This window comes from Phaseolus vulgaris, chromosome 11 (assembly GCF_051622355.1).
Source record: "Phaseolus vulgaris cultivar YP4 chromosome 11, ASM5162235v1, whole genome shotgun sequence".
Lineage (NCBI taxonomy): Eukaryota > Viridiplantae > Streptophyta > Magnoliopsida > Fabales > Fabaceae > Phaseolus > Phaseolus vulgaris.
Window position 1 is genome coordinate 44664719 of NC_143508.1, and position 21614 is coordinate 44686332.

At 31.0% G+C, this 21614-nt stretch overlaps 1 pseudogene; it reads right to left on the minus strand.

The window, feature by feature from the left end:
* Positions 1–271: 271 nt before the first annotated feature.
* Positions 272–21614, minus strand: part of LOC150023279 (uncharacterized) — a 59093-nt pseudogene continuing 37750 nt past the window's right edge.

The window sequence follows — 21614 nt, forward strand, 5'->3', positions numbered from 1 at the left end:
CTAAATGTAACAAGTTTTAATTACCCATTTATAAAAGGAGCCATAAAAATCCTATTTCTGAATGTCTGAATGCATCATTGAATGTAAGTCTAACAATCAATTTTTTTATTCCCAAACTTTTGTATGGATTGCGGCTCAATGAAACCATAAATATCAACATTGCTCATGTTAATAATTATATGATTTATATACCTATATTGTTAATATAAATATCAATGACATGATTCATGAAACATCATTTGATTAAATAGCATGTAATTATTAAGGGTACTTACATCATCCATAATTGAATAACTGCGAGGTTCAACGATTGATTACCCTGGATGATTTCAAAGACATCTTGTATGCTTATGCAAAATGGTATACCACCATTGTCAACACCAAATAATGTTGCACCCCAAGGAATCACACAAGAATCCTTAAACATTTGATGTGAAATCCTAACCAACTCCTGGATTGGATTCACATATGGTTCGACTTGTGGTTAGACTTGAGTGCTTAAAATCACCACCAATTGGGGATTTTTTTTCTCGTACCAGAGATTTGTAAAAATAATAACACATATAAAGTATAAATCTAACAAATAATCTAACATTAATATCCCTGAATGAAATATACTTGATGATTTTTTTTAAATGATCTTAATTTGATGTGTAGGCCATGCAATAAATGTTTCAAATGCCTCTCCCACTGTATTAACCTCTGTTGTGGGCACTAGAACTATGGCAGATGCATGTCTAACTTTTTCAACCACCATTCTAGAGAAATCACTCTACATGGACACGATGTACATGGTTGAACCTCCTGGATACATTATCCCAATGGCCATTACATGAGGAGGATTTCCACCAACAAACAAATTGCACTGGTAGGAGGATTCAATGTCATCATCTTCTAAGTCCTCCACATCACAACTACCTTTGGTGCTAGCTCCACCACGAGCATAAATTACAACTACTGGTTTAGATGGATTATATCTTTGCTTGAATTCAACTCTTAACTATTTAGTAACTTGTTATTTTATGTTCTGAGTTAGTTGTGAAGTCAGTCTCTATCAATTGTGCAGTTAAGTGCTCAATCATCTCCTAAATGACATTTGCAGTAGAAATGTTGGGTCGAGAAGCTAATCCAAAGTATTGTCTGACCCCAACACCAAAACCAGTCGTTCGTACACGACCTGGGTGTTCTTCAGTCCTAATGGCCATGGTCAAGATGTCATCTCAACCTTTAGGAACAATACTTCCATGTGCGCTTTGCTCCACTAGTGAATCATGTAAAGAATAATAATATATGTTAATATAATATGTAATGATAAGTGTGTAACACTAAAAATATGACATGTAATTATGAATTTACGATACGCTAGGAAATCTCTAATGATTTATCTGATGCATTTGACCCCTTACTTTAGTTCTAGCCAACTTCTACTTCTCATGTCGACTAGGAGGGGTGGAGGACAAACAAGTTCAGCGAAACCAGATTCTATCTGCTGCCTCTTTAACTTTTCTTCCAAATTCTTTTTTCTAACAAATCTTAACCTCCCTGAGACAGTTTGTAGGGGTAAGATTCCTTTGTCAAATTATTTGATCTTTCTCCTTTCTTTTCTTATAAGTACATCATACACATAAATTATGAATTTCAGTATAAGATTTAATAACATATATAATGAAATGTTCACAAACCTCCCATGAGGGATGCATCTTCACAAATTGAGACCATGTCTTTGTGAACAAGAGACTTTGATGTCTCCAAATCCATGAGGAAAACTTGAAGACTTTCCTTCTGGCTGTGTGTGTTATTTAATAGTTTTTAACTTGTTAATTCACTCCTTAAGACGATCCAAGTTCATTTGAATTTTTATCTTTTTGAAAAGATGGGTTTTGTAAAAGGCTGTGAAATTTCAACTTGTTGAAATGTAGAATCAACCTGTTGTTTGACACTTAGTGATTTTTAAAATGGTTTGGAAAAGCTTAGCTTTGTTTTGTCTTTGCTTTAAAATAGAATCAACTAGTTGTATCGATAAATCAACTGGTTAATTTTATGAAAACCTTAACAGAAAAGTTATTTCAATTGATGGAGTTGTTTTCATAATAGAATTTTGTTAACTGTTTTAAATTATTTTAAATAATTCCAACTGCTTTAGGTTTTTGATTTAATGGCTTTGACCACTTGATTAAGGTTATATAAAGGTTGTTAAACACTCTTTTGTAAAAAAAACTAAAAAAGAGAGATTATCAAAAACATTTTTCAAGATATCAAAAGCTTTGGATCATCTCAAATGTGTGGAATAGGATTGAGTTTTGTACTTCTGAACTTTAAGCTTTGTTTTACCCAAGTGTATTTTATTCCTCTTCTTCTCTAAACATTGTATTTTTGTATTGGAGTGTACGACAATTTCAGAAAGGTATTTCTGCTAGTATAAACAACCGATTGTTTTGTGAAAACAACAGATTGATTTTCCAGAATTAAACTTAAAACAAAAAATTTATTGAGCTGAACAAAAATTCAATTGGTTGATTTTTAAGAACTTTTCACTCTACCTTCAACCTTTGAGAAAATCCTTCAAAAAAAATTCTCCCCCTCTTGTTTAGGCCTTTAATTCTAAATATTTCTCACAAGGAGACTTGTCCCTGTATTTGTTAGAATATATGGCCTTGGGGGGGGGGGGTGAATTGTTTAAGAGAGGTTTTTGAAAACTTTTTCAATGTGTAACAAATTCTTTGTGTGAATCTAGAACAAAAATCAGGTTATCCAAGAATATAAGCACTCAAACAGCAAAGTAACAGAAAAACAATTGGTTGTTTATACCAGAAAAGCTTCAAACAGAATTTAAATGAGTTTAGGGTAAGAGAGAGAGATACACCAACAGTTTATACTGGTTGATACACCAACAATTTATACTGGTCCCCAAAAAACTACTGGGTAATCTACTAAGTAATCAAACCAGATTACAACACACAAACCACCAAAGTAGTGACCTTGAACCCTTCAAGAAACACACTCCCTTTGACAAGACACACACCAAGAGTATTGATCTTGACCACCTCAAGAGCACACAACACTCCTTGGCAACACAACACCGAAAATACAGAAGGTTGAAAAGGGATTACACTTGTTTACAAAACAAACTGAAATCAAGACAATTGCAATCCTATTCCACTCTCTTTGAAAACCCAAAGCTTGATGTGAATGTTCAAATCTTGAAATCAACTTTTGTCACAACTGAAAAACTCAAATATGTTTCTCTTGCTTGTTTGGAAACATAAACAAACCATTTATATTTTCTAAAGATTGGTCAAAGCAATTAATGAAGGAGCGTATTCAGTTGGAAATCATTTAAAGCACATTCAACAACCAAAACAAAATTCTGTTAGGATTTTCAAAGAAACAATCGGTTGAAACCACAAAACAACCGATTGTTTGGTTTGGGAGTTAAGTCAACCAAACTAAAACAATTTTAACCATTTTCAAAAACTCTTAAGAGTAAAACAACTGGTTGATTCAACAAAACAACAAGTTGTTTTTCACTTAGTTGGAAAAAAACACTTTATTTTCTAAAAGGTTTTAAATCACATCAGTTTTAGATTCAACAAAGGAGTGGATCACATTCTATTATACCCAGATCCCTCCCAAAACACAGCAACAACACCAGTCTTGCATCAAACACATAGGATTTGGATTTTTCAAAGTACTTGATCACTCTTGATCAACAGTATTTGTCAAAGATGTAATGGTCTGTCAAAATTGTCTTAAATTGCCTCCATTTGTTTGCTATTGAAGAAATTATCTTGCTCTGAACCAAATCCGAAGTCTCAAACTCAATTTTTTTCTAAATAAATCATTAAAATGTAAATTCAATACATAAATTATTTAATAATGATTTGAATTCAAAACCCTTTAATGAAAAAAAAATCATTATTTCCACTATACCACTTTAGAATTATCACAATGTTTGTATCAATAATAATATGTAATAAATTCATTCTTACGAAAAAACTATTAAATTTATGTTATTTTATATTTAAATGTATGATCTTATTTTTCATAAGTCAATATTATTTTTATGTTGTGATAATGCAATTATTAGTGTTATATATAAAATTTGTTACTATTTGTATATTAGTTGTGACTATATTTTAAGTTGTCACTATTTGTATATTAGTTGTGACTATATTTTAAGTTGTCACTATTTGTATATTAGTTGTTACTATATTTTAAGTTGTCACTATTTGTATATTACTTGTGACTATATTTGAAGTTGTCACTATTTATATATTACTTGTGACTATTTTTAAGTTGTCACTAAATTTTTATTAAAAATAAAAAATATACATGTTATAAATAATTATTTATTAATGTAAACTACCATATGATAAATTTATTTTTCTTTCAATAAAAATATAATAATAAAAAAATTTATTGAATTTTTATAAATTAATAATGATTATTTATTATAAAATATTATATAATACTAATTTCATTATTACTATACCACTAGTAATTGTGAAAAAAAAATTCTATTTTAAATTTGAACCCATAATCTTTTATTAAAGAGACAATTTTACTTTTATTGTGTCACTTTACAATTACAATACTTATTTTGATACTAGACCGAATGACTGACTCGTCTAGTACCAACTCATACATTAACAATTTAAGAAATTATACAACTAATGTGTTAAAGTGAAAAAGAAAACATATAATCAGAATTCATGAAAATATAAAATAAATAATTACAAGTACATAATTCATCGGTCAACAATTTTTTTTATCTTTTCTTTTCAATTTAACACTATTTTTATTTGATTATGTTCTTTTTTCTCCATATTTTATAAATGATATAGACTTGTACTATTTATTAAATTTTATCTCTTTCTAAAAATAAATATAATTATAAAATATAAATGATTAAGTACAAAGTTTGTTATTCTGTATAAATGCATAAATATAGAGGATAATGAATCAATCTCTATTTGTAGGCTTTTAATTATAACTAGTTAAAATATTCAAAAATAAGTTTGAAACTTATAATTTAGGCAGTTATAACTAAATCAGTTATCATGTATTGTTCTCCACATATGTTGAAAGAAGGTATATCTTCAAATATCTCAGAGTTAAGATACGAATAAGATGTTAGTATTTAGGCTTATTATGAGAAAAATACAATTATTCTCTTTGAAATTAGGTTTATCAATGTTGTCTTAAAGATACATACAGTGAAGTTTGTCATTAACATCATAATATACAATATACAATTATTTAATTGTAATTATTATTTTATTGTGGACCTTATAATATATTTAAATAAATAATAAAATATAAATATAATTATATTTAAGTTAATATATAATCAATGCTTACTGTTAAAAAAAAAGATAATTAAGTATTACTTTATTAAAAATATATAAAAATGTAATCTCATTTATTAAAACAAAAATTATAAATTTGTTTAAAAAAATTAAAATATATATTTTTATTAAAAGATTATGAAAAAAGAAATTTAAGAATATAAAATTTTTGAGTAACATGTAAAATGATTTATAATGAGATAATTATATTTTTTAAATTGAATTATAAAAAAGGACATATTTTTTTAAAGTAAACTTAAAGATAAACTACTGTTATTTTGTACTTCTTAGAAGGATTCATCACATATGTAACCCTAAGATTACACCTCTCCTCAATATTACTCAACAACTCAGGTTTGTATGTTTGTGAATATCTAAAACTGAAGCAGTTGTTTTCGTGAGATATTTAATCTGAATAATAATAAAATTAATGAAATTAATAATATAAATGATATTAAATATATGAATATTATTAATAATTTATATATATATATATATATATTAATATTGATAATCATACCAATAAGTATAACAATATTATAACATAACAACAAAACTTGATTGGTGTAATAGTTTAAGCTTCTTTGTTCATTCAAGGGACTTGGTTTTGAGTCCCACCCGGTGCAGTTTATTTCTAACATTTATAATAATTATAATAGCATATATAATATTTGTGAATAATAATTGAAAATAATACTAAAGGAGTTCTTCCACCAGAGCGGATGTGGGCATATATTATATGGAATTATTCTGTATTTTCGTATATAATTTTTTTTTCTTGTTGTTCTTGTAATCTTATTTGATTGCTTCAGTGAATTCTCAGTGGTGTGTTGGAGAGTGGATGTTGCTCTTGGTTAAGAATGAATCATTATAATTCTCTTGTGTTATCTATCTCTTACTCTAATATCTATTAAATAATTTGTTTTAAGTCTTTTGCGTGTAAATTAATCAATTGAATTCTCGAAACAACTGGTTCATATTTTGGTAATATATTTGTTACACTTCCTACAATCAGTTGAACATCTTAGTCAATTAGCTTATTTAATTCAGTTTTCAATCTAACACCAATATTTACGAAAATTTTACAAAAAAAAATTCATCCTCCTCTTATATCAAGCCACATATTCTAATTATAACTTCAAAATACCAAGCATAAATATAAAGTGTTATAAAAAACCTATAATCAATATTAAAAAGGCATGATTGACAGTGAGAAGACTAAGCACAATTTGTGCAAAAGTATGAATGACATAACACAACTAAGCATGCGATTTTATTTTATTTAATGTCCAAAAATTCACCTTCTTCTAATGTAAAAGGAAACATACATGTTAGTTGAATCAGCAACATGTTTGGTAGAGTAATTTTGGAGTGGTTTTCATTTTACAAATTGACTTTGCAAAAGAAATTCAAGTCTTACTTTCAAGAAAACGTCATTTCAAAGTAAATATAAATGTACCAACATATTTTTAAGAGTAATTAAACATAGTATGAAACTAAGTTTATGGTCTAAACTAGCTCATACATAAATCCAAAGACCACAAATGTTAACAAAGGAACAGAAATAACAAACATAAGAAAACTTAATAAAGGAACAAAAATAACAAACATAACAAAAGTTAACAAAGGAACCGAAATAACAAAAATCTCCAAAGGCAACACTGCCACCAAAATTAAGCCTAATAACAACATAGTCATTAAACAAAGAAATTAATCAACACCTATGTTTTGTTTTCCACCCTTGCTTCTCAAGGCTAGTGATTTCTAGTCCCTTTGAAGAACTACATACCAACTAAATTCAAGATGACCAAACAAGTCTCACGACTCTAAGAGTGACACCACAAGATCAAAAGTTGAACCAACCTTATAGTTGAATTGCTAAAATCCAAGTTGAATTCTCTTCAACGACGACATGAAATTATTTCACTTACTTTCATATGAGAAGGAAAAGATAAAGATTTAAATTGGATGAGGATAGAGGTGGGTTTTCAAGAGAGAATGAGCTTAGTCTTTTAATCCCTGTCATCTCCACCAACATCACTGTATTAAGATTCTACAATGTCATCTATTCCAAATTTTATAAACAAAATCCAAGGAAAATAATCTGCTCACAAACATTGAATTCATCAAAAAATATCAATAAAAAAATTAAAAGAAAGGATATATAAACAATTAAATGAAAAGATGTGTTCAGATACATGAACAAAATTCATGTGAAACACCATCTTGAAAAAATTCAATGGTTGGAAGAGTTGAAATTGTGAATAACCTCTCTTCCTGCCTCTTAGAAACATAGCATCCACTGTAGTTTTGGTTTGAAGGAATCTCTATTAGAGGATTAGGCACATTTGTTGATGAAGTTCCTGAGGAGGCACTCACCTGAAAAATCCAAACCAAATTTTTGTTATTCCACAGGAAGAGAATGGTGTAAAAGATGGAAACCATTATGAAAATTGAAGAGAGAGAGAGATTAAACTTTAAAACATCTTACCATTGATGAAGAAGGATGATGATGTTGTTGTTGGGTCCTCTGCACCCAATTGAAGGAGGGGCTAATAGGGTTGGACTTAGAAGGAAAAGTTGATGCAAGAGTCAATTTAAGTTCTTGTTCTCAATTTCAAAATTATAGGGGTTGTTGGTGTTGAGGGAATAAAACAGAGCAAGATATTTGTGAACAGAAAATATATATTTTATTTCACTGCTATTTTTCAAATAAGAATACAATCTCTCTAAATAGTCTTACAATAGACTTCTCAAATTCTACCTTCTCTCTCATAAAACCTATACTATAATTTAAATTTAAATCATAGTATAAATGACATTCAAAACTAGAATTAAAGATAATAATTATTGGTTATTCAGATGCTAAAATAAAACTGATGACGGCTGAAAGTTTTGAGTTTAATGCTAACAAATTCCCCCTTAAACTCAAACCTTTCATATTATTCATTCAGATTGTTGCTTTTCTGATTGTCATCGCTCACACTGCCTCCAATATTTTTCTTCACTGCATCAATCCGTGCAGAATTTTGAATTGAATTACTTTTAATTTTCCACACAAAATCTTCTCCACTTTCACCCTTTGAATTAAAAGGATTTAAGAAAGACTTTGACTTCAATGAGCTTCGAAGATAATGATTATACCATATTTCCCTTTCAGATGATGTCTCAACACCATTCCATTTATGGTCTTCTCCTAAGTCAAAACCATTATTTTCAAGTAAAACACATGAACCAAAAGGGGCTTTTAATTTGAATTGTAATTCATTCACCTTTTCTTTTTGTGCCAAAAGCAACAAATGGAGTTCTTCAACTTGATTGACTCTACTTTCCTTGTCTTTCTCCATATCAACATATTTTTCTTCCAATTTTGTAAACCTTTTTTTCCAGGTTATTAAATTTTGCTTCAACACTCTCCGATAATTTTCCCATACTGAGAATATTATTCTTCAAGTCAGGTACATAAATTTTTGTGACATTTTCTTTGGATTTAAAGGCAATGTGCTCCTCCTCCATTGGATTGAGAGCAAAACTTTTTCCCTTCATTTCAACTTTAAACAAATCTCTGCCATCAACATCTTTGATTAAACAATGTTTATTTTCAAACATCACCTTATAGCCTTTTTTCAACAATTGACCAACACTCAGATTTTGATCAATCTCTGGCACAAAAAGAACATCTGTAATGATTTTTATACCTTTATAGCTTGTGATAGCTATTGTGCCTTTTCCTTTTACTGCAAGGTGTTCACCATTTCCAATCCTCACCCTTTTAATATCAGTAGTTCTCAATTCCTTGAAGAGTTCCTTGTCATGTGTCATGTGGTTGGTGCAGCCACTGTCAATTAACCAAGATGCACTTGAAATATTGCTGCAAAAACCAATTGCAACGAAAAGTACATCCTCCTCCTCATTTGCAATTTGAGCATCTACATCTTCTTACTCACTTTGGTTTCTACAAATGATTGCTTCATGCCCAAGTTGATTGCACTTGTTGCACTTAGCATCAGGTCTTCTCCAACACTTAAACGGTGGATGACCTAACTTGTTGCAATGCTTACAAGGAGGATAATTTCTACCTTTGTTTCTCCAACCACCTTCATGTTTGACTAGTAAGGCTCCTTCTATTGCTCCATCTTGTCTCATGGCTCTCCTTTGTTCTTGTGCTTGTAAATCATTTAAGAGCTCTGCAAGAGAAATCTTTGATAGGTTCTTTGTGTTCTCCAGGGTTGTTATGGTGGCTTCAAACCTCTCTGGAACTGTTACAAGCAGTTTTTCCACAATTCTTGAATCTTTGAACACAGATCCAAGCAACCTCACTTTGTTGGCAATGCTTAGAAGTCTGTCCGAGTACTCTTTTACGGATTTCGACTCCTTCATTCTCTGCAATTCAAACTCTCAATTAGATTCAGAGTTTGCATTCCACGAATCCTCTAATCACCTTCATATTCTGCCTTGAGGTAATCCCAGATTTCTTTTGCTAACTTCAAGGACATTATCCTTGTGAATACCATAGGAGATACAGATGCAAATAAACATGCTTTTGCCTTTGATTTCTTTATCTTTTTTTCCTTCTGTGATTTTATTTGTGCCACCGTAGGGTTTTCTGGAAGGGACTGAATTTCATAGTCCTCTTCTACAGCTTCCCATAAATCCAATGCTTCTAGGTAGGTCTCCATACGAACAACCCACATTTGATAATTGTCTCCATCAAAGACAGGTGGTGCCATTGCTGAAAAATTTGATCCTCCTTCCATTGGTGCACTCTACTAACCTCACAGATCCCTCAAGAAAATAGTTCTGATACCAATTGTTGGTGTTGAGGGAATAAAACAGAGCAAGATATTTGTGAACAGAAAATATATATTTTATTTCACTGCTATTTTTCAAATAAGAATACAATCTCTCTAAATAGTCTTACAATAGACTTCTCAAATTCTACCTTCTCTCTCATAAAACCTATACTATAATTTACATTTAAATCATAGTATAAATGACATTCAAAACTAGAATTAAAGATAATAATTATTGGCTATTCAGATGCTAAAATAAAACTGATGACGGCTGAAGGCTTTGAGTTTAATGTTAACAGGGGTCAATAGGTGGGGCCCACCCACACACCCCTGAGGTGGAATACCATGCCAGCAAGCCTCAGAGCCATCACTGTTGGCTAATGAAACAGTGCTTGAAGGCAATGAATTTGGAGAAGATGGATGATTGGTATGGGGAAAGTTTGCAAAATTGAAGACGCAGATCACAGGGGGGATTGTTTGATGATCCAATTGCACCTGCTGCTGCGACTGCTGCTGCTTTCTCCTTTTCCTCTTCTTCAAGTCTAATATTTTCAAGTTGTGCCACACCAAGTCCCCTCTGTGGCACCTTTTTTGGCTTTTGCTTTTTGCAAGGTCTGCCAGCACCACCACCATCGTTCTTACTCTTAGAGCTTTCATCATCTTCACTCATTGTTGTTATATTTCAAGCACCACGCAAACACTATAGCAATGCTATAAGTATCTCCAAGGCAAATAAAACCAAGTTCAGAATAAAACAAGGTGTCAGAGTGTCACCAGCACCCCAGTGGTTTTATGCAAACCTTGAATGCTCCTGTGAGTAAATGTAGAAGAAAAAGAGAGAGAAAGTAGATTCAATAGGGTGTAAAGACATAAAGTATCTGAAAGATTTCGGATTTTTCTAAAATCTAGATTTGTTTGACACAAACATGTATCATCATCATATCCTATATGGATACAAAAATCAAAACTCAAAATAGCCTAAACAAGAAAAATGGAATGCATATTCAAAACAAAAACCAAGCAAATGTGTGGCAACTAAATATTATATTCACAAACAACACACTCCTCAGTAGTTTAAAATCTGATTCAAAAGATTTCAGGGATCTCTACTATGATTTGCGTTTACCAAAAAAATCACACGCCCTGTTTATTAAATGTGTTTATCTAAATTACACTGAAAGAAAGATCATAGCTTCACACCTAAAGCAATCAGATGGTTCAGATACATACACATGTATCAATAATTTTTCTTTTTTTCTTTCTCTCTAAATCATCATGAACTCTAAAAGTATCTAGGAGCCACTTAGGGAAGACAGTGTCATCTTAGGTTGTTGTTTGTTTCATATATATCATGGGATGACCACAATACCTTTGTTGTCTTTTATAACTTTCTGGTCTCAAATGTGTGGGTCCCACTTATGGTTTTTACTACCCACCAAAGAGCCTTCATAGTAACTCATGGAAGAAGCGAAGGAAATGGATAATTGTGCAGTAAGGAGTATTTATGGATAGTAGTTGTAACAACGTGTTTTTTTTTAAACCAACAGAACCCTTGCCCCCTATCACGCACCATTCTTTTTCTTTCTTCTTTCTCCCTCCATCTCTCCCTTCTATTTTTCTCTTAATTTCTCATCTATTTTAGAATAGGATCATACCACGCTGTAGCTGAGGAGTTAAGGAACAATTCTACCCGATCAGATTTTCAAACAGAGTAAGTTCATTTTTACTCTAAATATCCTTTGTTCTCTATTTTTTCTTAGGATTTAGTCATCAATCTTGGTGGGTTGAATTGAGAAGTTTAATCCTCTCAACTTATTCTATTATATACTGAATTTTTGTTCTCTTTGGATAATTTGCATTAGGCCAGTAAATCTTGAAACTTATCCAGACTGTGGGGAATAAAATTCTAGAAGTTTCTTGGAAAGCAAGCAATTAAGATAAGGGAAGCTAAATTTAATTTTTAATAGCATCCTAGGATAGAAGATTTGAATGCGGAAGGGACGTGGTCCCAATATTCAATTTCTCTTGCAGGGATGTTGTGTGTTTATATATTGTGTTGTTTGTTTATATATTATTTAAATTTGTAAAAATATTAGATTTTGATGGTTTAATATTTAAGTGTTGTTTTTTTTTATGTTAATTGCACTTTTGAATGTTATGGATCATGTTTGTAATGATATTGGATGGTGAAATGGTGTGGAATTGAATTCATACATTTGGGATAATGTATGGATTGATGTTTGTTGTGTATTAAGTATTGATGTCTATGTGGTAACAAAGATCTCTGAGCTTCACTGATGATCTAAGTCACATAGACTAAGATATCAGGTGGTGAGAAGCTGATGGAGGAGTTCATGCACACCGTGACATATGAGATGCATGGCTTGGGTTGTATTGAACTTACCCTGATCCTTTCTATTGGATTCGCTGGTAATCGTTGGATCATGTGTTAGTCTCTAGTAGGACTTACTTAATACGGGTCTTCTGGAAGATGTTGTTTCTTGAATATTCTGGATGTGTAGATCCATGTGAGATCTATGTGATTGTTTTATTGTTGAGATTCGAAGAAAATTGAATAATTTGAGAAATTGATCATGTAATTTGGTTTTCTCTTTGGATTTAAGTATGTATATTATAAAATTCTATTTTCACTAGCTTACCCTTGCTTTTCTTGTTGTGTTTGAACTGCGATGATTGTACTATGTACACGAGCAAATGACCATACAGGTGCAGGAGAGCCTTAGAGGTTTCAGAGTTTTATTTTGAGCTATGGATATGTAAATATTTGTATTTCTATAAATCCTAATCATGTATTAGGAATGTTTTGAAAAACTCCAAGTTTGTATAGAAACTGGTAGAACTTTTATTGTAATAGTTATATGTATATTATGGGTGTTACATTTAATGGTATCAGATCAGTTCATCCTTAGGATAACCTGAGGGTAGTGGGTTTATTTTGTTTCTCCTACGTGTAGATTTTTTTTTAAGTCTAGCCTCAAGACTTTGTTAAAAGTTTCTAATAAGATGTTTGACAAAGTTGTTTTTCTTGAAATCTTGTTTGTGTTCGAGTCAAGTTAATTGTTATGAATAAAGATGAAAGTATTAAGAATGAAAAGAATCTTGATAGAGTGGTGAGGGTGCACACTCATGACTAGACCAAGATTATTTTCTATCTTAATTCTAAGTAACTAGAGTACATTTTAGAGATAAGTTTTGATTGGTTTTTACCTGTTTTGTATGATTAATTCCTTAAAGTTAATTTGTCATAAAGATGTAGTTAGAAATTTATAGTAATTTCTAATCCATTTCTTTATGTGCTTAGAAAATGGCACGTAGACCACCTACTCCACCTCCACTAGTAGATATGCCCAACTTAGCTCGGGAAATAGAGATGATGGCAACAACCTTGCAACAACAAAGTGCTACTATGGCACAACAGCATCAGACCGCCCTTCATCAATTAGAAACAACTAGATTAGCAGCAGAAGCATCTCAGCTTCATCAACAACCCCATACCTTTAGTTTGGAGGATTTTATAAAACATAATCCACCTAGATTTAATGGCAAGGTAAATTGAGATGGAGCAGACCAGTGGGTGAAAGACATAGAAAGAATCTTTGAAGCTACTCAATGCCCTGAAGAGAGAAAGTTATCCTATGCCATTTATGTACTAACCGAAGAAGCTGAATTCTGGTGGATAGACATGAAGCAAATGATGAAAGACAAAGGAGAAGATGCCAGTTGGGAGAACTTCAAAGTAAGATTCCTAGAGGAGTATTTTCCTGATAGTGTCAGGTATGCAAAAGATATTGAATTCATGCAGCTGGAACAAGGAAATCTTTCAGTCATTGAATATGCTACTAGGTTCAAACACCTAGCTAGATTTTATACCCAGACCATGACTGAGGCTTGGAGATGTAGAAAATTTGAGTTTGGGTTGAAGCAAGAACTTAAAGAAGTGGTGATTCCTATGTCCATTAGAGATTTCCCTGCTCTACTGGAGAAAGCAAAAGTAGTGGAGAGTTTGATAAATAGTAGCAGACTTGCTAAGCCTCAAGTGGGAGGACCTTTTAAAAGCATGCTTAAATATGAAGATAAAAAGAAACCTTATTTCAGACCTCAATCTTATAGGAGTGGAAGACCCAGTTCTCAATCACCACCTAGTTTCAAATGTTTTAGATACGGTGGGTCACATGTTGTTAGATTTGCCCTCATTCAGTGTCAAATGTGACATGTGATAGATGTCACAAGTATGGTCATGCAACAAAAGACTGTCGTGTCCAATTGGGAGCTCCAAATTCTGGTAGAGTGCAGCAAATACAACAAAATAGTAATAAAAAACCCAAAACTGATGGCAGAGTTTTTGCTATTAGTGGAGCTAAAGCTTCATAGTCTGATAGCCTTGTTAGGGGTATTTGTTCTATCCTTGCAACACAGTTATCTGTATTGTTTGATTCTGGGGAAACCCATTCTTTTATATCTTTTGATTTTGCTAAGAAACTTAAGTTGCCAGCCCGAGAATTAGAATTTGAGTTGGTGGTATCTACACCAACAAAAGGTATTATAGTAACTTCTTCCATGTGTGCTGAGTGTCCAGTAATTATAGATGGGCAGAGATACAAGATCAACATGATTTGTATACCTCTAAAAGATTTGGAGGTTATATTGGGAATGGATTGGTTGTCTACTAATCATATCCTTATAGATTGTGGTCGGGAGAAGTTAATTTTCCCTACATTAGAATGAATGCAGGTTATCTCAACTCATCAGTTTGAGAGAGAGATACAAGAAGGTGCATAATGTTTTATGCTCTTGGCTTGTTCTATAGTTATTGAAAAAGTACAAAAAGATATGTTTGTAGTTCAGGAGTTTATAGATGTATTTCCTGATGAGATTCCTGGACTTCCACCTAAAAGAGAGATAGAGTTTGCAATAGACTTGATTCCTGGAGCAAGCCCTGTGTCAATTTCTCCATACCGAATGGCACCATCTGAGTTAGCTGAATTGAAGAAACAACTAGAAGACTTATTAGAGAAGCAATTCATTCGACCTAGTGTTTCTCCATGGGGAGCTCTAGTGCTATTATTGAAGAAGAAGGATGGTTCGCCACGTCTATGCATAAATTATAGACAATTAAACAAGTTAACAATAAAGAATAAATATCCTCTTCCTAGAATTGATGACCTGATGGATCAGTTGCATGGGACAGTTGTCTTTTCTAAGATAGATGTGTGCTCAGATTATCACCAAATTTTAGTGAAAGCGGAAGATGTTCAGAAGACTGCTTTTAGATCAAGGTATGGTCACTATGAATTTCTGGTTATGCCATTTGGTGTGACCAATGCTCCAGCTATCTTCATGGATTATATGAATCGGATATTCAGACCTTTTCTTGATAAGTTTGTGGTAGTGTTCATAGATGATATCTTGATCTATTCTCGTACAAGGGAAGAACATGCAGAACATCTTAGAACCGTCCTGAACATTTTGAGAGAAAAACAGTTATATGCTAAAGTTTCAAAATGTGACTTCTAGATCTCATAAATACAATTTTTAGGACATGTCATCTCTGCACAGGGAATATCAGTAGAAGGCTTTTCTAAAATAGTGGCTCCTTTGACCCAATTGACTAGAAAGGATCATCCTTTTGCATGGACTGAACAATGTGAGAGAAGCTTTGAAGAGTTGAAAAGAAGGTTGACTAATGCTCCTGTATTGAAAATCTCTTATACCAATCAGTCTTTTGAAGTTTTCTGTGATGCTTCCTATCAGGGATTGGGTTGTGTTCTGATGCAGAATAAGAAAGTTGTTGCCTACGCTTCTCGTCAGTTAAAGGTGCATGAAAGAAATTATCTAACTCATGATCTAGAATTGGCAGCAGTTGTCTTTGCTTTAAAATTATGGAGACATTTTCTTTATGGAGTTAGTTTTGATGTGTTTAGTGATCATAAAAGCTTGAGGTATTTGTTTGATCAGAATGAGCTTAATATGAGGCAAAGGAGGCGAATCGAAATTTTAAAGGACTATGATTTCCAGCTAATATACCATCCTGGGAAGGCAAATGTTGTTGTAAATGCGTTGAGTCGTAAAAAAATACAAATGTCGTTGTTTATGATTAGAGAGCTAGCATTGATTGAAGATTTCAGGAGTATGAATTTGGAGGTTTCGATGTCTTCAAATTGCATTAGTTGTAATATACTTGTTATAACTAATGAATTTCTAGAGAATGTGAAGGAGAAGCAGTTGGAAGATTCAAAATTGAAGAACTTCATGGGTTTATTAAATACTGACAAAGCTAAAGACTTCTCTTTAGGAGTGAATGGTATTTTGAGATTCAAAAATAGAATATGCATACCAGAGGATAATAAACTAAAGCAAACAGTGGTATCTGAAGGTCATAAAAGCAAACTTAGTTTACATCCAAGAATGACCAAAATGTATCAAGATCTCAAGAAGTCTTATTGGTGGCATGGCATGAAGAATGATGTAGCTAAGTTTGTAGTTGCTTGCTTGAATTGTCAGAAATAAAAAATTGAACATCAACGACCTGGAGGCATGTTAACTCAATTAGACATTCCAGTGTGGAAGTGGGACAATATCTTAATGGATTTTGTTACCCACTTACCATGTACTTTGAGGAAGCATGACTCTGTTTGGGTCATAGTGGACAGGTTGACAAAGACGACACACTTCCTACCTATAGACTTGAGAATCTCTAAGCGGAAGTCGGCCCAGGTTTACATCGATGAAATAGTCATATTGCATGGTGTACCCTCCAGCATAGTTTCAAATAGAGATCCCAGATTCAGCTCTAGATTCTGGCAAACACTTCAAGAAGCCTTGGGGACTAAACTCAAACTTAGTTCAGCATATCATCCTCAGACTGATGGACAATCAAAGAGAACTATCCAGCCCTTAGAGGATTTGCTTATGACTTGCGTGTTAGATCATTTGGGCAGTTGGGATGAAATTCTACCTTTGGTGGAGTTCACTTACAATAACAGTTACCAAGCAAGCATAGGAATGGCTCCTTTCGAGGCATTGTACGAAAGAAAGTGCAGGACACCTTTGTGCTAGTTTCAGGATGGTGAGAGTGTGTTAATTGGACCAAAATTAATACAAGAAACCAATGAGAAAATCAAAATGATTCAAGAAAGATTGAAAACATCTCTCAACAGGCAAAAATCTTATGCAGATCAAAGAAGAAGACCTTTAGAATTCTCTGCGGGTGAGCATGTCTTTTTGAGAGTTACACCGTTCACTGGTGTAGGAAGAGCACTCAAATCCAAGAAATTGACTCCTAAGTTCATAGGACCTTATCAAATTCTCAGGAGAATAGGCCATGTGGCTTATGAAATTGCTTTGCCTCTTCCTTTAGCTAACATTCACAATATTTTCCATGTATCCTAGCTAAGAAAGTATGTACTTGATCCTAGCCACATTCTAGAGTCTGATTCCATCCAGGTGAAAGAAAATCTGTCATTTGAAGTGAAGTCAATCAGAATTTTAGATTTACAAGTGAAACAACTTCGTGGAAGAAGTATTCCCATGGTGAAAGTATTGTGGGATCTCATATCTAGAGACTCCACTTGGGAAATTGAAGAGGAGATATGAGCATCATACCCTAATCTCTATATTGGTAAGTTCATTTTCGAGGACGAAAATTTTTGTAGTTGGAGATAATGTAACAACGTGTTTTTTTAAAATACCAACAGAACCCTTGCCCCCTGTCACGCACCATTCTTTTTCTTTCTTCTTTCTCCCTCCATCTCTCCCTTCTATCTTCTCTCTTAATTTCTCACTCCATACCTCATCTATTTTAGAATTTGATCATACCACGTAGCTGAGGAGTTAAGGAACATTTCAACCCGATCAAATTTTCAAACAAAGTAAGTTCATTTTTACTCTAAATATCCCTTGTTCTCTGTTTTTCCTTAGGATGTAGTCATCAATCTTGGTAGGGGTCAGTTGAGAAGTTTAATCCTCTCAACTTATTCTATTATATACTGAATTTTTGTTCTCTTTGGATAATTTGCATTAGGCCAGTAAATCTTGAAGCTTATCCAGACTGTGGGGAATAAAATTCTAGAAGTTTCTAAGAAAGCAAGCAATTAAGGTAAGGGAAGCTAAATTTAATTTTTAATAGCACCCTAGGATAGAAGATCTGAATGCGGAAGGGACGTGGTCCCAATATTCAATTTCTCTTGCAGGGATGTTGTGTGTTTATATATTGTGTTGTTTGTTTATATATTATTTAAATTTGTAAAAATATTAGATTTTGATGGTTTAATATTTAAGTGTTGTTTTTTTATGTTAATTACACTTTTGAATGTTGTGGATCGTGTTTGGAATGATACTGGATGATGAAATGGTGTGGAATTGAATTCATACATTTGAGATAATGTATGGACTGCTGTTTGTTGTGTATTAAGTATTGATGCCTATGTGGTAACAGAGATCTCCGAGCTTCACTGATGATCTAAGTCACATAGACTAAGACATCAGGTGGTGAGAAGCTAACGGGGGAGTTCATGCACACCGTGACATATGAGATGCACGACTTGGGTTGTATTGAACTTACCCTGATCCTTTTTGTTGGATTCGCTGGTAATCTTTGGATCAGGTGTTAGTCTCTGGTAGGACTTACTTAATATGGGTCTTCCGGAACACGTTGTTTGTTGAATATTTTGAATGTGTAGATCCATGTGAGATCTATGTGATTGTTTTATTGTTGAGATTTGAAGAAAATTGAATAATTTGAGAAATTGATCATGTAATTTGGTTTTCTCTTTTGATTTAAGTGTCTATATTATAAAATTCTATTTTCACTAGCTTACCCTCTCTTGTTGTGTTTGAACTGCGATGACTGTCGATGTACATGAGTAGATGACCATACAGGTGCAGGAGAGTCTTAAAGGTTTTAGAGTTTTATTTTGAGCTATGAATATGTAAATATTTGTATTTCTATAAATCCTAATAATGTATTAAGAATATTTTTAAAAACTCCAAGTTTGTATAAAAACTGGTAGAACTTTTATTATAATAGTTACATGTAAATTATGGGGTGTTACAGTAGTAGTAACGAGTGTCATTAATAAAAGCAAAAATGTCAATAAAAAATATTGTTAGAATAAAAATTTAAGAATTTTTCATGACTGTTTAATTCTTTTATTAATTGAATATTTAATAAGATAAATTAAAGAGTCCCTGATTTTTTTTTAATATAACAGCACTTTATTTTATTTATTCTTATTCTAAAAAGTGACAAACGTATTAAGAAATGTCTAGGAAAATACTTACAGAATATTTAATATATTTTCTCATGGTCATAAGCGCATTCAATATATTTTAGTAAATGTTTTAATTATTTGAAGGTTATTTGTTAATGAATATTTTAAACACATTATTAAATAAAAAATATTTAATATATTAAATACTTTTAATTGTTTTAATAATTTGAGTTAAACGTTATTTTATGTTTCCATTAAAATAAATATATTTTTTATTTTGTTTCTTCATAATACAAGACAATATACCTAATATTATTTTATTTAAAATGATGATTGAATAATTTCTTTTTTTTTTGTATTTCTTTACTCATACTAATCATACTAAGTATTTTCAAAATGTGAAACTATTTTTATGTATTTTATAACGAATATTTAAAAAAAAACACTTTGAACTCCTCTTTAGCAGTTTTTTGTAACAGTCAAGAGCACATATATATATATATATACATATATATATATTAAAAATGTTTTCTTAGTAATGAAAATAATAAAAAAAAATGTCAAATAATTTTATATTGAACACAATAAAATAATATTTTTTTAAGATAATTTAAAATATTTATTCATTCCTAATAAATAATATGAAAGACATTAACACATTTTAAGGTTAAGTATGTTTTTTTTATGTATTATAATATGATATTGATTTTCATCTCTAGTTTAAACTTTAGACCATCCGAGTAATACCTATAGGATGAAAATGATTAGAATGAGTCATTCTGTATGTGAAATGATTGTTAATTTTTTTTAAGATTTGTTGTTGTTTTGATTGCACACTATGTTCACTATAACTATTTCATTTTAGGATGTAGAAGAACTTATTCTAATTAATTATTTTTATTTATAAACACCTGAAAGGTATAAAGTTTGGACCAGAAATGAAAAACAATTTCATATTATAGTCCAGATACGGAAAAACATAATTAATCTATCATTTTATAAAAAGTTAGTAAAAAAAAGTTATTTTTTAACTCTATATATTTTTTAAAAAAATAACATTAATAGTGTTGATTATATAAAGAATAATGGATAATTACACACAAAAAAATGTAGGTGATTTGTAATGTGTTATGATGTTAGTAAATATCCATGCATTTAACTTTAATATTTTGATAATTTCTGTTTTTTATCTTTTTGATAATTTCAAAAAATAATTGAAGGTAAAATAAAAATATAAGATGTCTACATAAAGGAGAAAATCCCATTTATATATATATATATTTTATAGATACAATAAATTAATACTATATTTCAAAAAAAATTTCAAGTTTTTAATACATGTCTAGTTTCTCATTTAGTTTATTAATGTTTAACGATAATATATTACTCTTAAAAAATATTAATTGGATATATTACCATCACAAATAAGATTTTTATATAAAAGTACATTTAATAAAAAAAAGAGTCAAATCCTAATATAGCTGAAGAAATAAATAGCATTTTCTCTATATTTTAAAATAATAAATATTTTGAATCAAGAACGCATGAAATTAATATATAATTAAAGAGTAATGTTGTTTTTTCTCAAAATATTTTTAATACATTATAAATAAAATATTAAATGAAAAGATAAATTCAATTAATGCAAGAAACTATAAAACTATTAAATAGTAACATTAAGTATTTTTAATTACTTTATAATTTATTTAATACTTTAATTACTAATAGCAAAAGTATTAAATGAAAAGATAAATACATTTAATTTTTTGAAAATATTTAATTGTTTGAATATTAAAAAAATATTGAATATTTTCTTCATTTAATAAGTATAGAAGAATTAGAAGGAATATTTAAAATTATTTATCACTAAATTATCCATTTAATAATGAGCTGAATTTATTTTTGTGTACTAATAACAAGTATTTAATAAATTGTGTTACTTCTAGAATGTGCTATGCAACCTTCTTTTAATTTGACCTTTGTTAATTGAATTTATTTTCTTATTATATTGAATACGAAATAAATATTGTAAAAAAAATTAATGTTTGTTTTAAAAGTAATGTAAAGTGTGTGTATGACACACAGTAAATAAATCTAAAATTGCATTACTTACATTATTAAAAAATATTTCACCAACATTTTTGAAAGAATTGTAAACAACTTATGTTCCTTAAACGGCTAAATGGGTTTCAATTTTTAGTAATTCCTGAAATAAAGAATATGAATACTTGTACATATAGTCA